Below are 25,119 nucleotides of genomic sequence, written 5' to 3' on the forward strand. Positions count from 1 at the left end.
TATGGGAGGGTAAGGCCACCGCCGGTCCACCTGAGACAGGACATGTAGTGCTGGGGCTTATGGTGACAGCAGGGAATGGGTTAGCGTGCCCAGTGAGTCAGCTAGAGATTACATAAAAAGCAATAGAGAACAGCAGTGTGCGGCACATGCAGCGACTGTTGATGTGACAGGACCAGACATGTGCCTTGAGGAGCTGCCCCTAAGGCAATGTGTGACTTCTTGCATCTATTTTGGAAAGTTGAATTGATAATCTTATATACCAGGTTTTAACTTGGGATATGTGACACTCAGCATATAAGAACAGAGCAAGCAGGCCAGGCACAGTGGCCCACGTCTGTAATTCCAGCACTTTAGGAGGCTAAGGGAGGAGGATCACTTGAGACCAGAAGTTTGAGGCCAGTCTGGAGAACACAGCAAGGCCCTGTCTCTACAAAAAGTTTAAAGAGCAGCTGAACATGGTGGTACATGCTTGTAATCCCCGTTCCTCAGGAGGCTGAGTCAGGAGGATCACTTGAGACAGTGAGCCATGTTTATAGCACTGCACTCCAGCCTGGGCAACAGGAGACCTGTCTCAAAAAAAGAAAAAGAACAAGTATTTTAAGGCTCTTTTACCACCTCTGAGTTCCTGAATGGATTGGTTTTGTTTGTTTTGTTTTGTTTTGCTTTGTTTTTGAGATGGAGTCTCACTCTGACACCCAGGCTGGAGTGCAGTGGCGCGATCTCTGCTCACTGCAACCTGTGCCTCCTGTGTTCAAGCTATTCTCCTGTCTCAGCCTCCAGAGTAGCTGGGACTACAGGTGCATGCCGCCACGCCTTGCTGATTTTTTGTATTTTAGTAGAGACAGGGTTTCCCATGTTTCCCATGTTGTCCTGAGCTCCTGAGCTCAGGCACTCCACCCGCCTCAGCCTCCCGAAGTGCTGGGATTATAGGCATGAGCCACCACACCCGGCCATGGATTGTTTTAATATTAACTTATCACTGGACAAAGACTCGAGGTGACAGTAGTTACTGGGTAATCAGGGTCCACTTTGGCATGACCAAATAATATTCTGAGCAGTATTGATTCAGAGTAATCAGTATTCTGAACTTTGTTGTTTTCTGATGAATGGGGATGGGTCATTAATTTGCAGGTTGTTAGAACACCAGTGACTTTTCTGTGGCTGAGTGCATCGAGAAGTGTGTGGTGGGAGGGGACAGTGGCTCCGTCCGGAGCAGGAGCTGTCACGTGGGGAGCTGGCCCAGGCTTACGAGAGCAACTTGCTCTGGCTGAGGGAACAGCAGGTCCAGGCGGGCAGGGTTGTCCGGTGCCTATCTTTCTGCGGCGCTGGAATCTGCTCGTCTGCAACCGTCCGCTTTGGTAGCTGCCAGGCACGTGGGGCTGTTGCTAATGTGGCTGATGTAGCTGAAGAACTGAATGTTTTGTTTGATTTTAATTAATTAAGTGGTTATGTGTTGCCAGTAGCTCCCATCTGGGCTGTGACCCCATGGTCTGTGGACCTCACTCTGGCACCAGACTCTGAGTGGAGCTGCATGCAGCCACTGGACAGTGTGGAGTGCCTCTTCGGGTTGTGTAGAAGTAGGAAATGTGTCACCAAAATAGGAGCTGTTGCTGCTGCTTTCTCTAGCACATCTGCCTTGTTTGGACTGCTCAGCGTGGAATGCCTCTCAGGCTCCGACAGTGTCGTTGACACTGTTGCTGATCTCCTTGGATTCACCTGGTCCATTTAGATCAGTTCTTTCACCTGTTCGCATGAGCGGATACCACCTTAAAACCTTAAAGGTTGGCTTAACACTTCTTGCCCTTTTTTTTTTCTTTCTTTTAGTCTCTTTGATGTGATACCAGCTGTTTTGTGGAGTATTTTGCCTTGGATCTCCTGATGGAGAATGGGGAGTGATGTGGTGTCATCGCACTGTGCATAGAGGACGGGTCCATCCATCGCATAAGAGCAAAGAACACTGTTGTTGCCACAGGGTAGGAATCTAATTTCTACTTTATTTCCTTTGTAAAAATCAATAAATTTCATTTAGAGTTTGTTTATTTTAAGGAAAATAGAGGCATTGTAGAATAACGGTTCAGACACAGGCCTTGATATAACCGTGTGAGGGTGATGGCCTTTCCCAGCCGTGGTTCCTCACCTGTAAAGGGTGAGGACAGCAGCACCTGCCTCAGGGGGTGAGAAAGCATGGCCCTCAGTAGTCGGTAGTGGCTGCCATCAGGTTCACAGCTTACCTCTCCGGATTTTAGGTGAGGAAACTGTGGCCTGAAGAGTCACATGGGGTTTTCTGGCAAAATCTCTCTTGTTTTATTGGGTTCTGTGTTTATACTGATTCCTGGGGATAGATAAGTCTGTCTTCTCCACATAATGAAAATAAGTAACTTTAATTTTATATTCTGTCAGTTACTTTAACCACTTTAAAAGTTAAAAAGTGTCAGTACAGCCAAGAAAAAAAATCAGCAGAACTACAGGTTGGGAAAAAATATTTTCCAAACCATATCTCTAATGATATCTTAGTATCTAAAATAGCAAAAAAAAAAAAAAAAAAACCTACTAAAAACAACCTACTAAACCCTACTAAAAAACAACCCTACTAAAAATGGGCAAAGGACTTGAATAGATATTTTTCCAGAGAAGACATGCAAATGGCCAATTGATGTATGAAAAAATGCTCAACATCACTAAGCACCAGAGAAATGCATATTAAAACCCCAATGAGTATCATCTCATCACGCTCCAGTTAGAATGGCTTTTACCAAGAGGACAAAAGATAGTAAGTGTTGGTGAGGATGTGGAGAAAAGGGAACCCTGTGTGCTGTTGGTGGGAATGTAAATTAATACAACTATTACAGAAAACTCTGGAGGTTCCTCAAAATTCACAGGACTACCATGTGCTCCAGCAACCCCATTTCTGGGTGTATATCTAAAGGGCATGAAATCAGAAGCTCAAAGAGTCACCTGGACCCCCATGTTCATTGTAGCATTATTGACAATACCTGGGATATGGAAACAACCTAAATATTTGTTGGTGTTTAATGACAATGTGGTGTGTATACACAACTGAATATTATTCCGCTATGAAAACGAAGAAAATCCTGTCATGTGTGACAACGTGGATGAACCCACAGTCATTATGTTAAGTGAAACGAGCCGGGCACAGAAAGACAGATACTACATGTCACTCATATGTGGATCTAAAATAGTCACAACTCACAGAAACAGAGTAGGACAGTGGTTGCCAGGGGTTGGGGAAATGCAGACTGTGGCAATGCTGATTAAAGGCGTAACTTCCCGTTACAAGGTGAAGTTCTGAAGGTCTAATATACAACATGGTGGCTAGAGTTAATAGTATACAGCAATGTTGGCCAGAGTTAACATTATACAGCATGGTGGCTAGAGTTAATATTATACAGTACGGTGGCTATCGTTATTATAACTTGAAATTTGCGAACAGAGTAGACCTTAGGCGTCTGTATCTCCAAAAAAAGGATAATTGTATGAGGTGATACATGTGTATTAACTTGATTGTGTCATCAGTTCACAAAATAAATCATCACGTTGTACACCTTAAATATATATAGTTTTGTTTTTTGTTTAATTCATCAATCATACCTCAGTAAATCTGGGGGAAAAAATCCATAAAAATTTTAAAATTTTCATTATAAAAGTAGTATATGCTTATTGGGGAAACCTTCTGAACAGCACAAAGCTAAAATACAAATAGGGTCAGACACACAGTGGCTCATGCCTGTAATCCCAGCACTTTAGGAGGCTGAAGTGGGAGGATCACTTGAGGTCAGGAGTTCAAGACCAGCCTGGCCAACATGGCAAAACCCAATCTCTACTAAAAATACAAAAATTAATTGGGCGTGGTGGTGCACACCTGTAATCCCAGCTACTCGGGAGGCTGAGGCAGAAGAATCACTTGAACCTGGGAGCCGGAGGTTGCCGTTAGCCGAGATTGCGCCACTGTACTCCAGCCTGGGCAACAGAGTTAGACCCCATCTCAAAATAAATAAATAAAATAAAATACAAATGGAAGTCCCTTCTCTGATCCCAGGCTTCTCTCCTACCTGCGCAGGGTAGCAGCACCACTGGTGTGGCCCCCAGTGATGTGTGTGGGGTGTGCGTGAGTAGGGGGCTGTGTGCACACAGCACTGAGAAGACGGTGCTGGGGGCTGCCCTGTCGATTCTGATCTCGCTAGACAGGATGTCCGGACGTGGGCCGCTGTGTGCAGTCACTGCTTTCTGTTGTTTCCAGAGGCTGCGGGTGCACCTGCTTCAGCTGCACATCTGCCCACACCAGCAGCGGCGATGGCACGGCCATGATCACCAGGGAAGGCCTTCCTTGCCAGGACCTCGAGTTTGTTCAGTTCCACCCCACAGGTAGGGCAGGACGCCTTGCCCGGCAGGCGTTCGGCTCACGTGTGTCTTGTAAGTGTGTGGTGCCTACTCATTGCTCTTCCATAGTTTTATGTGATAACATGGTTTTGAAGATCAGCTTCCTTAGCTCTCAGGTCCTAACTTCAATGTCATTTCCTTAAGGAGACTTTTCCCACACTCCCCTTCTCCTGAGGCAGTTTGGGCCACCGTCTTATGCATTTCTCAAGAGCGCTAAACACTGTCTTGGTGATACTTATGCCAGCAGTAAAGCAGGGATTGAGGCCGGGCGTGGTGGCTCATGCCTGTAATCCCAGCACTTTGGGAGGCCGAGGCAGGTGGATCACCTGAGGTCAGGAGTTCCAGACCAGCCTGCGCAACATGGTGAAACCTCATCTCTACTAAAAATACAAAAATCAGCTGGGTGTGGTGGCATGCACCTGTAATCCCAGCTACTTGGGAGGCTGAGGCAGGAGGAATGCTTGAACCTGGGAGGCAGAGGTTGCAGTGAGCCGAGATCGCACCACTGCGCTCCAGCCTGGGCAACAGAGTAAGACTTCGTCTCAAAAAAAAAGCAGGGTTTGTTCAATGTCCCTCTTCGCAGTGAGGTCATCAGCTCCTCGGGCAGGCAGGTCTTCTCATTAACTGGGGTGCTTTATGCCCAGCACATGGTTGGGTCTTCATCGGGGTTTACTGAGTGAGCATTCTGAGAGCTGGGTGAATGCCGTGGAACTGAGAAGCAGCACAGGCAGATTATAGCTTTGTAGGAGAACATGGAGCTTCTGCGATAATGGGATGTGAAGTTAGGACACAGCCGTGACAGAACCCCATGTGACGTTGGGCATTTGGCTCAGCCCACATGACCACTGAGGGGGCTTGTCGTGGGGAAGATGAGCTCGTCTTGGGGACATCTGACGGTTGAGGTTACGAATGTGCAATTTGGAGACATTAACACAGAAATGACAGTTGAAGTCTTGATTTTGGGGGAGGTTCTTCAAAATGAGTCAGAGAGAGACACGCACACATCTGCCTCTCGTTTGAGATGACTCATCCTGGACTTTTCTGGGTTGCTTTTCTGACCTGTGGACGATGGAGACCCCTGAAGTGGTGCTAAAGAACCAGACCTGTGTCTTCTCTTACTCTGTCAGTGTCAGCTTTCAGATCCCTGGAAAGGATGAAAATAAGAAATGAATTTGTTGTAGGTTTGTTTTTTTTAATTTGTTTAGAGATGGGGTCCTGCTCTGTTGCCCAGGCTGGAGTGCAGTGGAGCAATCTTGACTCACTGCAGCCTTTGTCTCCCAGGCTCAAACGATCCTTCCAACTCAGCCTCCCAAACAGCTGGGACTACAGGCATGTGTTACCATCTCCAGCTAATTTTTGAGGGTTTTTTTGTTTTTGGTAGAGATGGGGTGTCACCATTTTAAGCCCAGGCTGGTCTCAAACGCCAGGGCTTAGGCGATCCTCCTGCCTTGGCCCCTCAGGGTGCTGGGATTATAGCCATGAGCCACTGCACCCGGCCTGTTGTATTTTTTTATTACCGTTTTTAATCAATAAAATGTCACTGAGCCCCTGAATTCCCTCTGTAATTTGCTTAGAGCTCCACTTCTCATGCTTTGTCTTCAATATGTGAGAAATAATCAACAGAAAAAGAGCATTGAAACTTAGAAAATCAAAAGGCAGGTGAGATGCAAGAATCACATTCTTGTTTTGAAAGCAAGATTGCCCTTTTTATATACTAATAAAAATTGTAGCTTTTGAAATACCTTTAGTTTAGCGTTTTTGATCTCCTTTGTTAAAATTCAAGAGCTTGGCACGCCCTGTTTCTCATCACACTGAGGAGTCACAGAGCCGCTGTTTGGAGCACAGACCGCCGGAGTGCCCAGGTTTGGGTTTGAGCTCTGTCCTCAGCTGCATGACTGGATGTTACCAAGCATTAATTTGCTTGTCACTGAGAAAGGGGGTCATACTACCCAGAGTTGTTGTAAGACTTAAATGAGTTTAATATGTGGAAAGCAGCTAGAACTGCCCATAGCAAGTGCAGTGTAAATATTAACTAAAATAATCATTATTACTGTCCTTGCTGCTGTTTGGGTAACTTAGATATGAATTTTCCTAGCTAGTATTCTTAACTAGTCACCCCAGTATCATAGTGCAAAAGAATGTTCAAAAATTAAAACAAAATTTGAGGCATCCAGCGTACACCAGGCTGTAATCAGAGTATTGGCCAGAGGTCTGTGGGCCGGCCTTTCTCCTCTCTGGGGATGCCACTGTGCCCCAGCCTGTGCTGCAGCTGTCAGCCTTGTCCGTGCTTTTTGTTATCCGGACTTTCTACTGTATCTTAACTGTTCTTTCTATTCAGTTTTACATATACTGCCTTCTGCATATCTTTTTCCTCTCTGCCCCAAAAAATATCTTGAAAAAAATAATGCATTTGAAATAGAGACCTAGCAATTGTTAGGTTATAAATGTGTGTGGTTTTTTGCAGGTACATATGGTGCTGGTTGTCTCATTACGGAAGGATGTCATGGAGAGGGAGGCATTCTGATTAACAGTCAAGGTGAAAGGTTTATGGAGCGATACGCCCCCGTCGCGAAGGACCTGGCGTCTAGAGTTGTGGTGTGTCGGTCGATGACTGGAGATCCGCGAAGGAAGGTGGGTGTGATTTACCACCAGCATTGTCTGAGTGGGCACACGGGCCGGGGTTGCTTCTGTGAGTTTCAGCACCGCTCGCCCTCACCTTCGGGTGCAGGCACACGTGCACAGCCACCTCTCTCAGCTGCAGGCAGGTGTCTGTTAGTCTGTGATATTTTCCCAAAGACCTACATTTTGAAAATTGTAGCCAGTTTCTTTCTCAAATCTGTGGAACAGAGTTTCTCTTAGTGTGTGTGAGTATGTGACGGAGTATGGGAGAGAGAGACACACACCCAACCTGAAGTCGGTGTGTGAGCCTTGGGTGTTGTGTCTGATACCCACAGATGTTTTTCAGCAGCTTTCAAAGTGTGCGGGTTATTTGGCTTTCAGTAAAACAATTTACAGTTCTTTCATTGCCTGACCCTGTTCTTTAATGTAATGACACTTACTAAATATCTGCTGATATGGGCTTTAGAGGTTTTACATTTTTATATTTAAAAAAAAAAAAGAAGTCAGATGGTTTTTTTGAATATGGTGGCCCTCCGTATCCATCGGTTCCACATGTGTGGTTTCAGCCAACTATGTGTTGAAAATAAAATTGCATCCTTACAAATATGCAGACTTTTTTTCCTTGTCATTGTTCCCTAAACAACACAGTGTAACAGCTGTTTACATAGCATTTACATTGTATTAGGTACTATGAGTAATCCTGGAGTTGCTGTAAAACTTAAATGTAAAACTTTAAATGAGGATGATTTAAAGTATAGAGGAGGATGTGCATAGGTTATATGCAAATTCTATCCCATTTCATATTAGGGACTTGAGCATCCACGGATTTTGGTATCCGTGGGGATCCTGGCATGGATACGCAGGGACGACTGTATTTGGCATAGAGGCCTTTCTAATGCTCTTACCAAGGACAGCCGCAGCAGGCTGTGATCCCTGAGACGAGTGTGAGTTCAGTGAGGGCAGAGTTTTTGTTCTGGTTCTCAGCTGTGTCCCAGCACCTAGGATTGTCCCTGGCACACAGTAGATACTTTGAAAAGATTGATGAGAGGGTGACCATACATGAGGGGAAATTTTGCTCAGTATCAAAACATGTTGAAACTCATACGCTTCCAAGATGACGTATTCTCAGGTGTCCTGCCGTTGCCGTTCTCTGCCTTATGTGATGGTGTCCTGTCTTACCAGAGGCTGTGGCCCTGAGAAAGATCACGTCTACCTGCAGCTGCACCACCTACCTCTAGAGCAGCTGGCCACGCGCCTGCCTGGTATTTCAGAGACAGCCATGATCTTCACTGGCGTGGACGTCACGAAGGAGCCGATCCATGTCCTCCCCACCGTGCATTATAATGTGGACGGCATTCCCACCAGCTACAAGGGGCAGGTGATGGTGCTGGCTCCTCTCCCACAGCTGGAAAGAAGGCTGGGACGACAGGGCCCACCTCGCAGTTGTCTCTTTAGATCTTAGAGGAAAAGACAGATGTTTTCTTCAAGAAAGTACTGTATTGTTTTCTAAATTGCACTTTAAATTTCTATTACTGGAGGATGGAGGGGGCTTAATAATTTATTCCTCCTTAGTAAAGTGTCATAGATACATCATTTGCAGCTTTTTCCATTTTATAATTACTTTCCTATATGATCTTGTGTTATTTCTAATGATCTTATACATTGAGAGATCTTTATAATTCATACCTTTGAGTGGTTTGCGGTTCACACAGAGCTTGTCAGTCACTTAGCCTCCTTGTTGGGTGAGGTGGGTGGAAGCTGCTACTTTCCCTGCGTAGATGAAGAGGTGAACAGGGGGTAGAAGAGTCTGGAACATCAGTCTCCCCTGCTGATGTTCCTCCACCTGCCGTGCTCCTGGGTCTGAGCCGGAGCACAGGTGGTGAGGGCCTTGGGAACATGGGACACGGGGGACAGTCGCAGATGCTGACATTGGAGGTCCTCTGACCTGCTTGTAACAGCAGGTGCTCAGGGGCAGAGGGGAAACTGGGGGATACATTCGGAAGTTTTCCTCTGAAGAAGAGTAGCTATGGTCCTTACTTCCTTCTTAGATATGGCCTTTACTTCCCTCTCTTTGTTTCTTGGATTTGGAGACTCGCTCTGTCGCTTAGGCTGGAGTGCAGTGGCTCAATATCGGCTCACTGCAACCTCCGCCTCCCAGGTTCAAGTGATTCTTCTGCCTCAGCCTCCCGAGTAGCTGGGATTACAGGCACCCGCCATCATGCCTGGCTAATTTTTGTATTTTTAGTTGAGACGGGGTTTCACCATGTTAGCCAGACAGGTCTTGAACCCCTGAACTCAGGTGATCCACCCACCTCAGCCTCCCAAAGTGCTGGGATTACAGGCTTGAGCCACTGCATGCCCGGCCTACTTCCTTCTCTTTCTCTGATCTGCAGCCCAGACACCCTGTTGAGGGAGGTGGGCTTGTGGAGGAATAGGCACCTTGACATTTCACCTGAAATCTTCCTTTCCACAGGTCCTGAAGCACGCGAATGGCCAGGATCAGATTGTGACCAGCCTGTACACCTGTGGGGAGGCCGCCTGTGCCTTGGTACATGGTGCCAACCCCCTCGGGGCAAACTCACTGTTGGACCTGGTTGTCTGGTCAGGCATGTGCCCTGAGTATCAAAGAGTCATGCAGGCCTGGTAAGTGTTTTCTTCAGGATCCAGACTATTTGAGAAGGCGCAGGAGGTTACAGTCTTTTTTCTTTTTTTTGAGACAGGGTCAGCCCAGGCTGGAGTGCAGTGGCACAGTCATAGCAGCCTCGACCTCCCGAACTCAAGCAGTCCTCAACACCTCAACCTTCAGAGTCCCAAGTAGCTGGGACTACAGATGTGCACCACCACACCTGACTAATTTAAAAAAATTTTTTTTTGTAGACACAGGGTCTCACAATATTGCCCAGGCTGGTCTTGAACTCCTAGACTCAAACAGTCCTTCTGCCTCAGCTTCCCAAAGTATTGGGATTACAGGCATGAGCCACTGCACCCAGCCAGGTTACAAAGCCTTGATTTGTTACTGGAAATTTGTTTAGTGATCATATAGAGGTAGTCTGGGTTTTTTCCCCTAGAAGTGATTAAACTGAGAAATCCAGAGATTATATGGTGGTAATGTTGAGACTAGATAGAGGCTGGTTGGGGATCTTAACAGTTAAGGTGACATTTTTGGGGTTACATTTTTTTTTTTTTAATTATTTTGCAGTCATTATTTTCTGCTTCGAGAAAGCACTATTAGGAAGTTGTTATTTTTAGGGGAAGTTCATTACCTATTACTTGCCTGATAAAAATCACTTATTTGCAATGAAATATTTAAAACAGTTGGCTTGAATGAATATGTAACTTCTTGGTACTTAGAAAAATAATTTAGGCCATTCTAAAAACAAAGTACAACTAACCTCTATTAGAGGAGAAGGGCTGACTTAGAGTGAACAGGATTCCCACCCTCTACGGTCAGATTGGATTTCACTTGCTGGTTTTCTTTTCATGATAGCGTCAAACAATGTGCAGGAAAAGAAATACCGTGTGTGGGAGTGTGAGTCTTATGTACACTAAGAACAGGACAGTTAGCATCACTCCCACCTCCAGAGATCTTCACGGTGGTTATCCAGCCTCGTGTGCTCAGAACAGTGTGAGGTGGATGAGGCACTGGTGGATGTTTGTGTGGCAAGGATGGTGGGACCCCAGGCCCACGTTCTTCCCGTTACCTTTCTCTTTCATTAACTGGTTGGCATCATTTCTGCTGTTTTTATAGAACAGGTGCTTTTTGCTTTTTGTGTGGACTCAATTGAAATAAAAACTAGCACTGCCGTAACTTATAAACATGCGCCCTTTTATATCTGTAGTTAGAAAGGTACAGATAGTATTAAAAGGGTAGCTTACTTCAGACACTGTGTCTCTGTGGATCTGACCACAGCTCAGGAGGCCAGCACACGCAGAGCTGGCGTCTTATCCCAAGCCGTTGCCGATCATCGGCGAAGGCGGAGTTCAGGTCCATCGTTCCTGACGCCACAGGTTGTGCTTGTCTTATTCCATAGCCCTGCACTTTGTAGCAGTGAGGACTGATACCACTTCTCTCAGAGCAATGTGGAAATTTTGAGCGTCTCTTTCTTTGAAAATGCAGAAAAGAACATTTTGTAAGAATACCCTATACTGTACATCTGAGAAACCGCTCACACATGCAGCATCTCACGCAGAATGCTGTGGAGTCAGACTCAAAAGGCTGCACACCTGTGGTTCTGTTGATAGGACATTCTGGAAAAGGCACATCTAGGGAAGAAAAGGGATTGGTGGTTGCCAGAGGCTGTTTCCTGATTGTGCTGAGACTTACAGACACAGCTCTGTGTGTGTCAAAATTTGAAAAACCCTACATTAAAAATGATGAGTTTATTTCACTGTATCTTCATGCTTTAATTTTTAAAAATGAAAGAAAAATGCTTGTAGCATCACTACTTCTCCCCCACCCCTCCCCCCAAAAAATACATACATATATATATATTTTTAGACATAGTCTGCCTCTGTCGCCCAGGCTGCAGTGCAGTGGTACAATCAGGCTCACGCCACCACATCTGGCTAATTTTTAAAAATGTTTTCTGGGGACAGGTTCTCCCTCTGTTGCCGAGATTGGTCTTGAACTCCTGACCTCAAGTGATCCTCCTGTCTCAGCCTCCCAAAGTGGTTACATGCATCTATACATGTGTTAAAATTGGTAGAACTGAGGCTGGGTGCAGTGGCTCACGTCTATAATCCCACCACTTTGGGAGGCCGAGGCAGGCAGATTGCTTGAGCTCAGGAGTTCGAGACCAGCTTGGGCAAGGTGGTGAAACCCCATCTCTACCAAAAATACAAAAATTAACTGGGCATGGTGGCTCACACTTGGGTAGTCCCAGCTACTTGGGAAGCTGAGGTGGGAGGATTGCTGGAGCCTGGAAGGCGGAGGTTACAGTGAGCCGAGATCACACCACTGCACTCCAGCCTGGAAAACAGAGGGAGGAGACACTGTCTCAAAAAAAGAAAAAATAAATCGTAGAACTGTTCACCGAAAGGAAAAAGTCAATTCTACTGAAAGATCAATTTTTAAAGCATTATAAACAAAAGGAAAAGCAACACCAGCAAGCCTAGAAGCATTTGAGCAGACCCTCAAGAGACCCACAGCCTGGTCCCGTGGAGAGGCAGTGGGCAGGGCAGGGCCTGTTTGACTCCTGCATTTCATATCTCCTGTCTCCTGCATGTGTTACCTGTTGAAGAAAATATAATGTTATTAAAAAAAAAGTTTAAAACTTTTTTCATGACATCTTGGAAACACAAGAGTTGCAAATCTTGGCCGTACACAGTGGCCCACACATGTGATCCCAGCACTTTGGGAGGCCGAGGCAGGTGGCTCACCTGAGGTCAGGAGTTCGAGACCAGACTGGCCAACATGGTGAAACCCCATCTCTACTGAAAATACAAAAATTAGCCAGGTATGGTGGCATACTCCTGTAGTCCCAGCTACTCCAGAGGCTGAGGCAGGAGGGTTGCTTGAACCAGGAGGTGGAGGTTGCAGTGAGCCGAGATGGTGCCACTGCACTCCAGCCTGGGCTACAGAGCAAAATTCCATCTCAAAAAAAAAAAAAAAATTTTGCAAATCTTGAAGTATAGGTGAGAGCACATAAGAGTCCAAATCAGCAGGTGACTTTCAAGCACACAGCAGCCACCTTCCTCCCCCTGATGTGAAGGACAGTGGGGTGGCCGGTCCCTCGGGACCACCTTCTGGAAGGTGTCTTTTTTTTCCCTTAGTGGAGTGACATTTATATACACTTAATGTATATAAATTTGTATACATTTAATTTTTTTTTTAAGACAGGCTCTCATTCTGTTGCCCAGGCTGGAGTGCAGTGGTGCGATCTTGGCTCACTGCAACCTCCACCTTTCAGGTTCAAGCAGTTCTCATGCCAGATAATTTTTGTGTTTTTAGTAGAAATGAGGTTTTGCCACGTTGGCCAGGCTGCTCTTGAACTCCTGACCTCAAGTGATCCACCTACCTCGGCCTCCTAAAGTGCTGGGGTTACAGACGTGAGCCACCACACCCGGCCTATGTTTAATTTTTTAATTTTAGAGATGATTTCTAGTTTATTCACTCTAAGATCACTTAATGGATATCTACTGTGTGCCAACAGTTTTGCCTTTTATGTCTGTTCTTTAAAATTGGCCCCAACTCAACAGATGGCCTCAGATGTAGGGTGGGCTGGCAGTCTGTTAGCTCAGGAGACTTACACAGTTTCCAGGCTCCTTGAGTGGCTGTGCTACGTATTTATGTGTCATTCTAAATCCATTTGGTTTTTTAAAACGGTTTTCAAAAGTTAAATTCTAGCTTTTTTTGTTGTTGTTTTAGGAGATAAAGTCCCTCCAATTAAACCAAATGCTGGGGAAGAATCTGTCACGAATCTTGAGAAATTGAGATTTGCTGATGGAAGAAGCAGAAGAACATGGGAACTGCGACTCAGCATGCGGAAGGTAAGAGCCTGGACTCGCTCTGGAGAGAGCAGGCTGGCTGCATACCTGGCCCTGCACTGGTTTTGTTTTTTTAAAAATAGGTCTAGAGGGATGTAGGTGCAGTTTTGTGTGGATGTACTGTGAGGTGGTGGAGTCTGGGCTTTTCATGTACCCGTCACCCAAGTCGTGTGTGTCGTACTCAGCAGGTAATCGCTCATCCCCACTCCTCCCGCATTTTGGAGCCCCCAGTCTCTCTTAGTCCACTCCGTGTGTCCATGTGTACTCACCATTCAGCGCCCACTTCCAAGTGAGAATGTGTGACACTTGACCTTCTGAGTCACTTCACTTAGGATAGTGACCTCCCTGTTCCAGCTGTGTGGCTGCAGAAGACATGCTTGCATTCTTTTTTTATGGCTGAGTAGTATTTAATGGTATATAGGTACCACATTTTCTTCATCTGGTCATCCGTTGATGGGCATTTAGGTTGATTCCATGACTTTGCTATTGTGACTAGTGCTGCAATAAACATACGAGGCTGCACCAGTATCTGGAGGTGAACAGCAGTGGGACATACTCCTCACTGTATCAAGAACATGAAAGAGACCAGAAGTGCACTTGTTTTCCACATAGAAGGTCAGCAGGCTAGGGCAGAATTAGTGACTGCTTAGCATCCAGGACAGCCTTCTGTGGTTCACTCGTGTGTGCTTGGGCGTGACCTCCGTGCCCTGACCGTCGCTGGCTGTCATGGATGAGTCACAGCGTGGACCGCCAGAGAAGCTCAGTCTCCAGCAGGGCCGCTTTCTCTTAGAGGTTTCCTGGAGTTCAACACAGCACTGGTGCTTACATCTCAGGCCCAGATACTGATCATGTCATCACGCCTGGCTTCCAGCAGCTCGGAAATGTCTTTAAGCTGGACCTGTTGCTGCCCCTAAACATACTCAGAAGAGAGGGAGAGTGGGAGGCAGGTGGAAAGTGATGTGTGCGGCCTGTGCTGCTGGGGGTCCGTCCAGTAAGACCGTCCGTGATGATGGAAATGTTGAGTGTTTGCCGTCCAGTATGGCAGCCATTAGCCATGGGGGCTGTGGAGAACCTGATATATAGTCAGTCTAAGAAACTGAATTCCTCTAATAACAAGGATTCTTGTCCAAGAATGAGATCTCTTGTCTACTATTTGCAAGAATTCCTGTGTATTTTCTAAAAAGAAGTCCATTGCTTCAGTCCTATTCTGAAAGGCATTTGGTGTTAGACACGAGAGAACAGGTTCCCTGGTGACATTTTTAGAGGTCTGTGCCCTTCAGTCTTCAGGTGAGGCTGGGCTTGAGGGAGGCTTTGTGGAACGGTGAGAAGAACAGCGTGACTAAGGCACAGAAGGCTGAGTGATGCCCTGCAGTGCTTTTGTAGGGTGGGAGGGCAGCTGGGAAAGAAGGAACCAGTGCATTAGAGAATGGGAACACGCCTTTGGATATAGAAATGGCAAATCTGAGATGGTTTGAAGTGAGAATACTAGAAGTGTTCCCACCAAACAAGGTGTGTCTTGGTGCCTGCTGTATCCCAGACTCCGTGAGGTGCTGGAGTCAGCACTGAACAAACAGAGCTTCCTATGCCTGTGGAAATGTGTTTCCTTGGGGGAAGGGATTTTTCTGCTGACTCTGGCTATTAATAGTAACAATAAAAAAAATGAAGTAAATTGTTGGGAACAGGACCCCAACTGTGGCCATAAACTGGCCCCAAAACTGGCCATAAACAAAATCTCTGCAGCATGTGACATGCTCGTGGTGGCCGTGACACCCACGCCGGAAGGCTGAGGGTTTACTGGAATGAGGGCAAGGAACACCTGGCCCACCCAGGGGGGAGAAACCTCTTAAGGCGTTCTTAAACCACAAACAATAGCATGAGCGATCTGTGCCTTAAGGACATGCTCCTGCTGCAGATAACTAGCCAGAACCATCCCTTTATTTCCCATAAGGAATACTTTAAGTAAGTCTTATCACTGGCTTGCTGTCAATAAATAAGTGGGTAAATCTCCACTGAAGGCTCTCGGCTCTGAAGGCTGTGAGACCTCTGATTTCCCACTCCACACTCTAGATTTCTGTGTGTGTGTCTTTAATTCCTCTAGTGCCGCTGGGTTAGGGTTTCCACGACCCAGCTGGTCTTGGCAGTAAATATTGAAAAGGAATAGATACAGTTGCCATTATTTACAGATATAATTTCCAAAAAACTTCCAGAGAAGAAACTGAAAAACTAACAGAAACAAAACAAGAATGTAGTAAGGTGTCTGGATAAGAGATTTGTATGTAGAAATCAGTGGCTTTGCAATGTGCCAGCAGTAATCTGCTCAGACATCAGTAAATATGTCATTCACATTTCAAACAAAAAACTAAAAATGCCTTGAAATAATGTAACCAGAAATACGAAGAAAGGATATGAAAACGTGGCTGCTAAAGGACATGAAAGAATGTAATACTAGATTCTGAGGTGCAATTTTTTTCATTTGTTCTTCCTGAAAAATCATTAGGTTGATGTGCATTACAGTGTTACGATTGTGTATGAGTCTAAGGAAAATCAGACGAAATGTCCAAATTAAACCATGCAGGTGCATTGGCAGAGGAAGAGACAATTAGGGTCAGTGGAGCAAAGCACAGTTAGAGGGAGAAGCAAGGAGGAGGAGGGATCACGGAGGTGGTGCCTGTCTGTCCCACAGGAAGCAAAAGCTGATGCCCAGTTCCCAGCATACCTACAGTAAACTTTACGTCCACTGCATAGCATGTTTCTCGTCATGGTAAAACTATGAAGGAACTCAGTGTACAAGGAGCTTCTACAAAATAGGCAAAAGACAGTAGCCAGATGGGCCAAGGGCCCCAGCCACCCACGCCCTCCCTCTCCTTGAAGACCTTCGGTTCCAACCCCACCATCAGCAGGGCTCTGTTCAGCTCCTCCTTGTGTGTGTCACCACAGGGCTGCTGGCTCGTGTCACGTTGACCACCAGACCCCACGTCAGGAGTCCCGCCAGGGGTGTGGGGAGGCAGTGCTGCCTGGTTGGCTGTGGAGCCTTATGGAACATGGTGCCTCACAGGCAGTCTGCTTGGAGTCCTGGACCCTGGCTGTATCCCGCTGGAAAGGATGTGTGTGGGTCTAAGATATGTATGTAATAGAAACATTTGTTTATTCAGAAGCTTTAGTCAGAACTTCATTTTTAAGTTCAGAGTAATAAACTCATAGTCTGCATTTCCTAATTTTCCTGTTTAATTTACATAAATAAAATGAAATGCAAAACAACAGGTCTAAAAGTTAAGCAGTTCTTGGTACGGCTGCTTCTATGGATTAAAAGTTTACAAATAATATTTTGTGCCACAGTCAATGCAAAATCATGCTGCCATGTTCCGTGTGGGAAGCGTGTTGCAAGAAGGTTGTGGGAAAATCAGCAAGCTCTACAGAGACCTGAAACACCTGCAGATGTTTGACCGGGGTGAGCAGACAGCGGGTTGTGTGCACACTGTTGGGCCCTGCCTTCTGCAGGGTAGGGTGGTGTCTGTCCCATCAGTGCTCACTTAGTTCCATGCTTGCTGTCTGGATGGGTCCTGGCCCTCAGCTGTAAAGCCACAACCAGTGACTCCATGGACTAGCAGGTCCAGGCTGACAGCTCAGAGGGCCCATGTGACTGGGTCCCTGCCTGCCCCTGATGGAACTTTTTGTGTCCCCAGGAATGGTCTGGAACACGGACCTGGTGGAGACCCTGGAGCTGCAGAACCTGATGCTGTGTGTGCTGGAGACCATCAATGGAGCAGAGGCGCGGAAGGAGTCATGGGGCGCGTACGCCAGGGAAGAATACAAGGTGCGCCTTCTCGTCACACCCACCTGCACCTGCCTTTTCCTCCCGCCTGGTGGGACTCAGCCCCACCCCTGCATTTTCTCTGCATTTTATTTCGTTTCCCAGAAAGTAAATCCAAAACATGCCTTTTTCCCCCTGGTAACTTTGATCCCTGGGTTCTTGCCATCTTCTGGATCACTGTGACCTTTTCCTTGCTTTTGGTCGGCATCCACTGATGCCAGCAGTGGCATCTCCAAGCCAATGTGCTTTGCTGTTAGAAGGCCAAGGTTAGAAGTGCAGCCAGAGTGGCATGACCGGGAAATAAATGCCAGTTTATTAAATAATGAGTAAGTCGCTGTTTCAGACCTGCCCTGTGGAGGAAATGCCAGTTTACTAAATAACGAGTAAGCCACTGTTTCAAACCTGTCTTGTGGTTTGGAAGAGGTATTATAGAGCCTGCCCTGTGGTTTGATTATAGAGCCTGCCCTGTGGTCACTTGTTCTTCAAATGAACTGATTTTTGTGTAGAGCACACGTGTTGGATTCTGCGGGGTAAGAGTTTTTCACATATGATAGCAAAAAACCACGGAAAGGGAAGCTTGCAGTGCAAATGCAAGTTCAGGACAAACCACATCAGCAAAAGGACAAAGGCTCCACAAGGCAGGCACGCAGGCTGGTTCAGGACGGTGTGTGGGTGGCTAATGTCAGCCTTTCCAGTCAGCCGAACACGGTGAATGGGAAAATCATTTTTATTCACCGTGAAATTTTACTGATTTACTCTCCACTACAATATGCTGATGGCTGTGATCACTGCTCAGAACTTGCTCATCTCATTATACATATTAAGAGTCTTTCCTGCAAAGTATATGAATCCGTGTTTGCCAGAATACAGAATAATAATAAATTTATTATTTTTATTTTTATTTTTTTGAGATGGAGTCTCACTGTCCCCCAGGTGGGAGTGCAGCAGTGCCATCTCAGCTCACTGCAACCTCTGCTTCCCGGGTTCAAGTGATTCTCCTGCCTCAGCCTCCCAAGTAGCTGGGATTACAGATGCATGCCATCATGCCTGGCTAATTTTGTATTTTCAGTAGAGACAGGGTTTCACCATGTTGGCCGGGCTGGTCTCGAAATCCTGATCTCAAGTGAACCACCCACATTGGCCTCCCAAAGTGCTAGGATTACAGGCATGAGCCACTGTCCCTGACCAGGAGCATAAATTTAGTTGGTGATGAGTTTTAATTAGAATAGAAGCCAGGTGCAGTGGCTCCCACCTGTAATCCCAGCATTTGGGAGGCTGAGGCAGGCAGGTCACTTGAGCCCCAGAATTCTAGACCAGCCTGGGCAACATGGCGAAACCTGTCTCTACGAAAATTAAAAAATTAGCCAGGCGTGGTGGTACACGCCTGAAGTACCAGCTGCCCAGGAGGCTGAGGCAGGATGATTGAGCCCGGGAAGTCAAGGCTCTGGTGAGCTGTGATCACACCATTGCACTCCAGCCCAGGTGACATAGCGAGACCCTGTCTCAAAAGAAAAACAAAATTTTTAAATAAAAACAGGCTGAAAGAAAGGATTGAGGTAGTCTCCTAGTGCATGGAGCAAAAAGACGAAGTATTTGATAAACTCCTAGGTACGTAAAGGATGTCTAAGGGAACATGCGGACGTGGATTACTCTGGACTCACTGCTGGCTGCACACCCCTGGCCAGCCATGTGGCCTCTGTGGGTTCTGAACGTGTTGATGGCACCAACCTCCTGGGCTGAAGTGGAAATGGAATGAGTTCTAGGGCATCTGTCTCTTAGATCATTTTAATGTTTCCTGTGTTTTTTCTGTATTGCTCTGTTAGAGTAATGAGAAATGTGATTGTGTTTCTGGCCTCAGGTGTGGATTGATGAGTATGATCACTCCAAGCCCATCCAGGGGCAACAGAAGAAGCCCTTTGAGGAGCACTGGAGGAAGCACACCCTGTCCTATATGTATGTCAGCACTGGGAAGGTCAGTGTGGAGCTCGTTCTCACCACAGCCCAGCACCCACATGGCCCCGCCCAGGTCTGCGGGCTGGCCTTGCTGATGGTGAACGGGGAGGAGCAGGCCAGATTTAAATCAACTCCTGACAGATTTGAGGCACCACTGAAAAAGGCACTCTGACAGCAGTCAGGCTTCGGGCGGAAACAGAATCCAGTGCCTGCAGGTGGTTCAGAGGAGCCTTAAGGAAGGGTTGCTCCATGGTGTGGGCCAGATGGAAGTCACTGGGCAGGAGCAGATGTCCAAGGCCTGGTGGCGGGGAAGAGATGATGATTGTGGACCTGGCGAGAAAGTCAGCATCTGTGGGGTGGGGACACAGCCACTACCAGAAACCAGTCCCAAGCCAAGGGAACCCAGAAGAGACCCCTCCCCTCTCCTCCCATGGGCTGGGCCAACTAGAAGCGTCTGCAGGGGAGCTGAGGGGATGTGGTGCAGCCCTTAGCATCCCCTGGGCACTGAGCAAGCAGAGAAGGGCAGAAATGGAGGAGGGGAACCCCGTCTCTACTAAAAATACAAAAAAATCAGCCAGGTGTAGTGGTGGGCGCCTGTAGTCCCAGCTACTCTGGAGGGTGAAGCGGGAGAATGGCATGAACCCAGGAGGTGGAGCTTGCAGTGAGCCGAGATTGCGCCACCACACTCCAGCCTGGGCGACTGAGCGAGACTCCGTCTCTAAAAAAAGAAATTGAGGAGGGGTTGGGGTAAGCAGCATCCTGGGAACAGCCAGCTGAGGGTTTGGTAGGGGAATTGCAGCCTTGTTCCACACAGGCACAGTTCACCCATGTGGCATTTCCGCTGGGCATTGAGATTCAGAAATAATGAAGATAGAAAGCTTTTACCCTTAAGCTTTTCGTAACTTGAAAGAGATAGTCGTATAATCATTTAGCTGTGTCTGTGGAAGTTACCTTTGGACCCTCACTATCATCTAGTGTGTCTGTGATTCAGGCAGTAGGTCATTTTCAGGATTTATCATGAAGGCCATTGCCTGATAGTATAGAGAAGTCACACTTCACTCACTCAGCACAAGTCTGTTTTTCATGTTTCCGGGTTTGGGTTTTTTGTTTTGTTTTTGTTCTTCTGAGATAAGAGTCTCATCTCTGTTGCCCAGGCTGAAATGTGGTGGCTCGATCTCATCTCACTGCAGCCTCAACCTCCCCCCGGCTCAGGTGATCCTCCCACCTCAGCCTCCCGGGCACATGCCACCATGCCTGGCTAATTTTTGTATGTTTTGTAGAGACGGGGTTTTGCCATGTTGCCCAGGCTAGTCTTGAACTCCTGAGCTGAAGTGATCCACGTGTCTTGGCCTCCCCAACAGGCATGAACCAACACGCCCAGCCATTTCAGTGATTTTTCAAGAAATACATACTCATTTTAGAAAGTACAAAGAGATTGAAATAAGAGCTCACTAACCAGAGATGACCCATTATGGTTTAAATTTCTTTGTATATGTGCCTACCTTTTCCTATGTGTGCATATTTAATACACGGCTTGAGTATTCCTTCTCTGAAACCCTTGGGACCAGAAGTGTTTTGGAGTTCAGGCTTGTTCAGACTTTGGAATGTTTGCGTTATACTTACTGTCTGAGCATCCCTAATCGGAAGATCTGACTCCATAGCACATTTCTTTTGAATGTCATGTTGGTGTTCAGAAAGTTTTAGATTTGGGAGAATTTCAGATGTTTGGATTAGGAATGTTCAACCTATATAAGTATTTACTTTGAGGTAGAGAAACTGGAAGTAGATGGTTTAAACATCAAGTGTCTTCGTATAGACAAGGGTTCTCCCACTTTTCATGACGGGAGCATTTTTGTAAAGCACTGAGAGTCTGGTACGGTGTCATTTTCATTGCTCCGTTCCAGTCTACGGATCTGCTATCATTTACTGTCCGCTGTTGTGCATGTAGATCATTTTTGAATTTGTTATTGGAAAATACTGCAGCAAATATCTTAAAGTTCACATGCTGTAAATCTACTTTTATAGTTAAAATTTTTCGAAAAGAACACAAGAGATGGCTTTTTGTACATTTTTGTGCTTACCACTGACTCTTCTTTTCAAGGTCACCCTGGAATATAGACCCATAATCAACAAAACTTTGAAGGAGGCTGACTGTGCCACCATCCCCTCAGCCATTCGCTCCTACTGATGAGACAAGATGCGGAGATGACAGAATCAGCTTTTGTAATTACGTATAAAAGCTCCTGCATGTGTCCAAGTCATAACTGTCTTCATACACTTCTGCACTCCGGGGAAGAAGGAGTACATTGAGGGGAGATTGGCACCCAGTGGCCAGGAGCTTGCCAGGAACCCAGTGGCCAGGGAGCGTGGCACTTAGCTTTGTCCCTTGCTTCATTCTTGTGACATGATAAAACTGGGCACAGCTCTTAAATAGAAATGAACAAACTTTCTTTTATTTCCAAATCCATTTAAAATATTTTACTGTTGTGACTTTAGTCATATTTGTTGACCTAAAAATCAAATGTAATTATCTTTGTATTCTGTGACATCAAAATCCAGATATTTTGTTGTAGGTTTTTTTTTGTTTTTTTTTTTGAGACAGGATCGGTGCAGTGGTGCAGTCTCAGCTCACTGCAGCGTCAAAACTCCTGGGCAGCTCAGGTGATCTTCCCGACTCAGCCTTCTGAGTAGTTGGGGATACAGGTGTGCGCCACCATGGCCAGCTCATTTATTTTGTAATTGTAGGGACAGGGTCTCACTGTGTTGCCTAGGCTGGTCTCAAACTGCTGGGCTCAAGTGATCGTCCCTCCTTGGCCTCCCGAAGAGCTAGAATTATAGGTGTGAACCACCATGTCTGGCCTTATTGTAGTTTATTTGTAAGTTCAAATTAATGTTGGTGCTTTTCCTCCTTTTTTGTTGGCAGATGGTTTACTAGGTGAGTGTGTCCTCAATTATTTAAAACAGGGGTCCCCAATCCCCAGGCCACAGATTGTTACCAGTCCATGGCCTGTTAGGAACCAGGCCACACAATAGGAGGTGAGCAGCCGGCCAGTGAGCATTACTGTGTGAGCTCCGCCCCCTGCCAGAGCATTACTGTGTGAGCTCCGCCCCCTGCCAGAGCATTACTATGTGAGCCCCGCCCCCTGCCAGAGCATTACTGTGTGAGCTCCGCCTCCTGCCAGAGTATTACTGTGTGAGCTCCACCCCCTGCCAGAGCTTTACTGTGTGAGCTCCGCCCCCTGCCAGAGTATTACTGTGTGAGCTCCGCCCCCTGCCAGAGCTTTACTGTGTGAGCTCCGCCCCTGCCAGAGCATTACTGTGTGAGCTCCACTCACTGCCAGAGCATTACTGTGTGAACTCCACCTCCTGTCAGAACATTACTGTGAGCCCCGCCCCCATCACGTCATTACTGTCTGAGCTCCACCTCCTGTCAGCATTACTGTGTGAGCCCCGCCCCTGTTACATCATTACTGTCTGAGCTCCGCCCCCTGTCAGATCATTACTGTGTGAGCTCCACCTCCTGTCAGATCAGTGGTGGCATTAGATTCTGAGGAGTGGAACCCTATTGTGAACTGTGTATGCGAAGGATCTAGGTTATGCCCCACTTATGAGAATCTAATGCTGATGATCTGAGGTGGAACCGTTTCATCTCCAAACCATCCCCACACTTGTCAGTGGAAAAAGTGTCTTCCATGAAACCAGTCCCTCGTGCCAAAAAGGTTAGGGACTGCCAGTTTAAATAACCAAATGCTAAAAGAACTGGCATAGAAGTAAATGGGCTGCTGCTTTATTTTTAGGCTGTTGCTTTTAGAGAGCAATGACAGTTATTTCCAAGTTTGTCATTAGAAAATAATATTAGGTTGGAGCAAAAGTAATTGCGGTTTTTGTATTGCTTTCAATGGTAAAAGCCAGAATTACTTTTGTACCAACTTAATATGATAAATTTGTTCCTTAAAGTGTATTTTTGGTAAGAAAAACCTGGTTTTCCTTCTATTATTTTTTTTGTTTCTTGGTAGAGACAGAGTCTTGTCATGCTGCCCAGGCTGGAGTGCAGTGGTGTGATCTCGGCTCACTTCAACCTCCACCTCCCGGGCTCCAGCAATCCTCCCACCTCAGCCTCCCTAGGAGCTGAGACTACAGGTGTGAGCCGCCATGCCTGGCTAATGTTTAGAGACACGGTTTCAGCATCTTGCCCAGGCTGGTCTCAAACTCCTGGGCTCAAGGAGTCCTCCTGCCTCAGCCTCCCAGAGTATTGGGATTATAGGTGTGAGCCACAGCCAGAAAAACTTTTCTTAAGGCAGGGTTTACATTATATTTAGTTTTTTTTTTTAATGATGTCTTTTTTGGCAGTGCACAGCGAGAGAACAACACATCACACACAGGGAACAGTTGTGTTCATGTGATGGGGGCCTCAGCACTAGGAAGGCGTGGACTATTGGCACACGCAGCAGCTTGAATAAATCTGAAAGTCACTACGCTGCATAACAGAAGCCAAATAAAGTAGATGCTGTGTACAGAAGGTGTTGAGAATGCCTTCTACGTGACAGAAAGCAGATCCGTGGTTCCCTGGAGACCAGCAGGAGCAGATTCCAAAGGCACGGGAAGAAGCTTGCAGGTAGAATGTGTTCATTACCTTCTGCGCATTATGCCACAAAAAAGCTGGTAATAAAAATGCTAACCAAAAAAAAAGGTGAAACTAGGATAAAATTTCTCAACTGTGTGATGGGTAAATGTGCAGGTTTGCTGTCATGCTTTGTTTATGAAGCTGTGGGTTACAGGGACTCTGATACGTCACTGTGGAATGCAGAACGTTGCAGCCTCATGGAAGAGGATTTGGCAGCGTCTAAGAAAACTACCTGGCATTTGCCCTTTGACTCAGCAATTCTAGAACCTCCCTCAAAAAAAACTCTGGCAAAGAAGTGAAAGGACTTTATGCACAGAGTTCTTTTCACAGCCCTAATGTGTTTGCAACAAAGTTCTTCACTGTGGCCTTTGTAAAACTGGAAACATCAAAATGTCCATCAGTAGGGGATTAGGAACATTAATTCGTGCAGTGGGGAACTCAGTACCAGAAGCAGGAATGAGGAAGGCCTATGGATAAGGGGCAGAGTACATATCATATAATGCAAATATATATTTGCTTTTTCTTAAAACAGTATAAAGATAAAAATCTAAAGTGGTTGCTGTGGAGGACAGGGGTCAGTGGTGGAAGTGAGACCGAAACAGACTCTGAAGTAATATCTGGACTTTGAAATTGTAAGTGTTTTACATATTACCAAACTAAGTTTTTAAGATAGTCCCTAAAATTGAAAGAATAGTATCTGAAATAAATGAATCTGAATTCTTTGGATTGCATTCTACAGGTGCCAACCCTGAGACCAAAATTTGCAAGGTGGCCCTGAGCAGCAGCTGAAGGGAAGTGGGAGGTGAGACAGGAAAGAGGCGGAGGCATGGGGCATCCAGGAGCCGGGTCCCACGTGGGCAGCTGGGCCTGTGCTCACTGTGGGAGCTGGTGTGTTCCTTCAACAGCCCATGCTCCACAGGTTCAAGATGGTCAGTTCTGGGAACCCCCAGCCTGCTCCAGGACATGCTCCTGCCACCAGGGAAGCCCCTAGGCAGCGTCCCAGGTGCTGGTGGTGTCAGAATGGAGTTTGAGTCTGAGGAGTGATGTGGGGCTGGATGGGCTAGGCAGCATCACGGGTTCCTGCAGCCCAACTGCACATCAGGCTGGTGACGGTCATGCAGCCTATTACTTCATGTGTCATCAGAGCATCGCTAGAACACAGCACTTCAAGTGTGCAGATTTAGTGAGCCATAGTCTAAAGACAAATAGAGCCACTAAATCCTAAATT

General features: G+C 46.5%; 1 pseudogene; it reads left to right on the forward strand.

The window, feature by feature from the left end:
• Window positions 1–1,863: 1,863 nt before the first annotated feature.
• Window positions 1,864–24,613, forward strand: LOC129058312 (succinate dehydrogenase [ubiquinone] flavoprotein subunit, mitochondrial-like; annotated as a pseudogene).
• Window positions 24,614–25,119: the final 506 nt, after the last annotated feature.

The sequence above is a fragment of the Pongo abelii genome, chromosome 2 (genome assembly GCF_028885655.2).
Source record: "Pongo abelii isolate AG06213 chromosome 2, NHGRI_mPonAbe1-v2.0_pri, whole genome shotgun sequence".
In the NCBI taxonomy this organism is placed as follows: Eukaryota; Metazoa; Chordata; class Mammalia; order Primates; family Hominidae; genus Pongo; species Pongo abelii.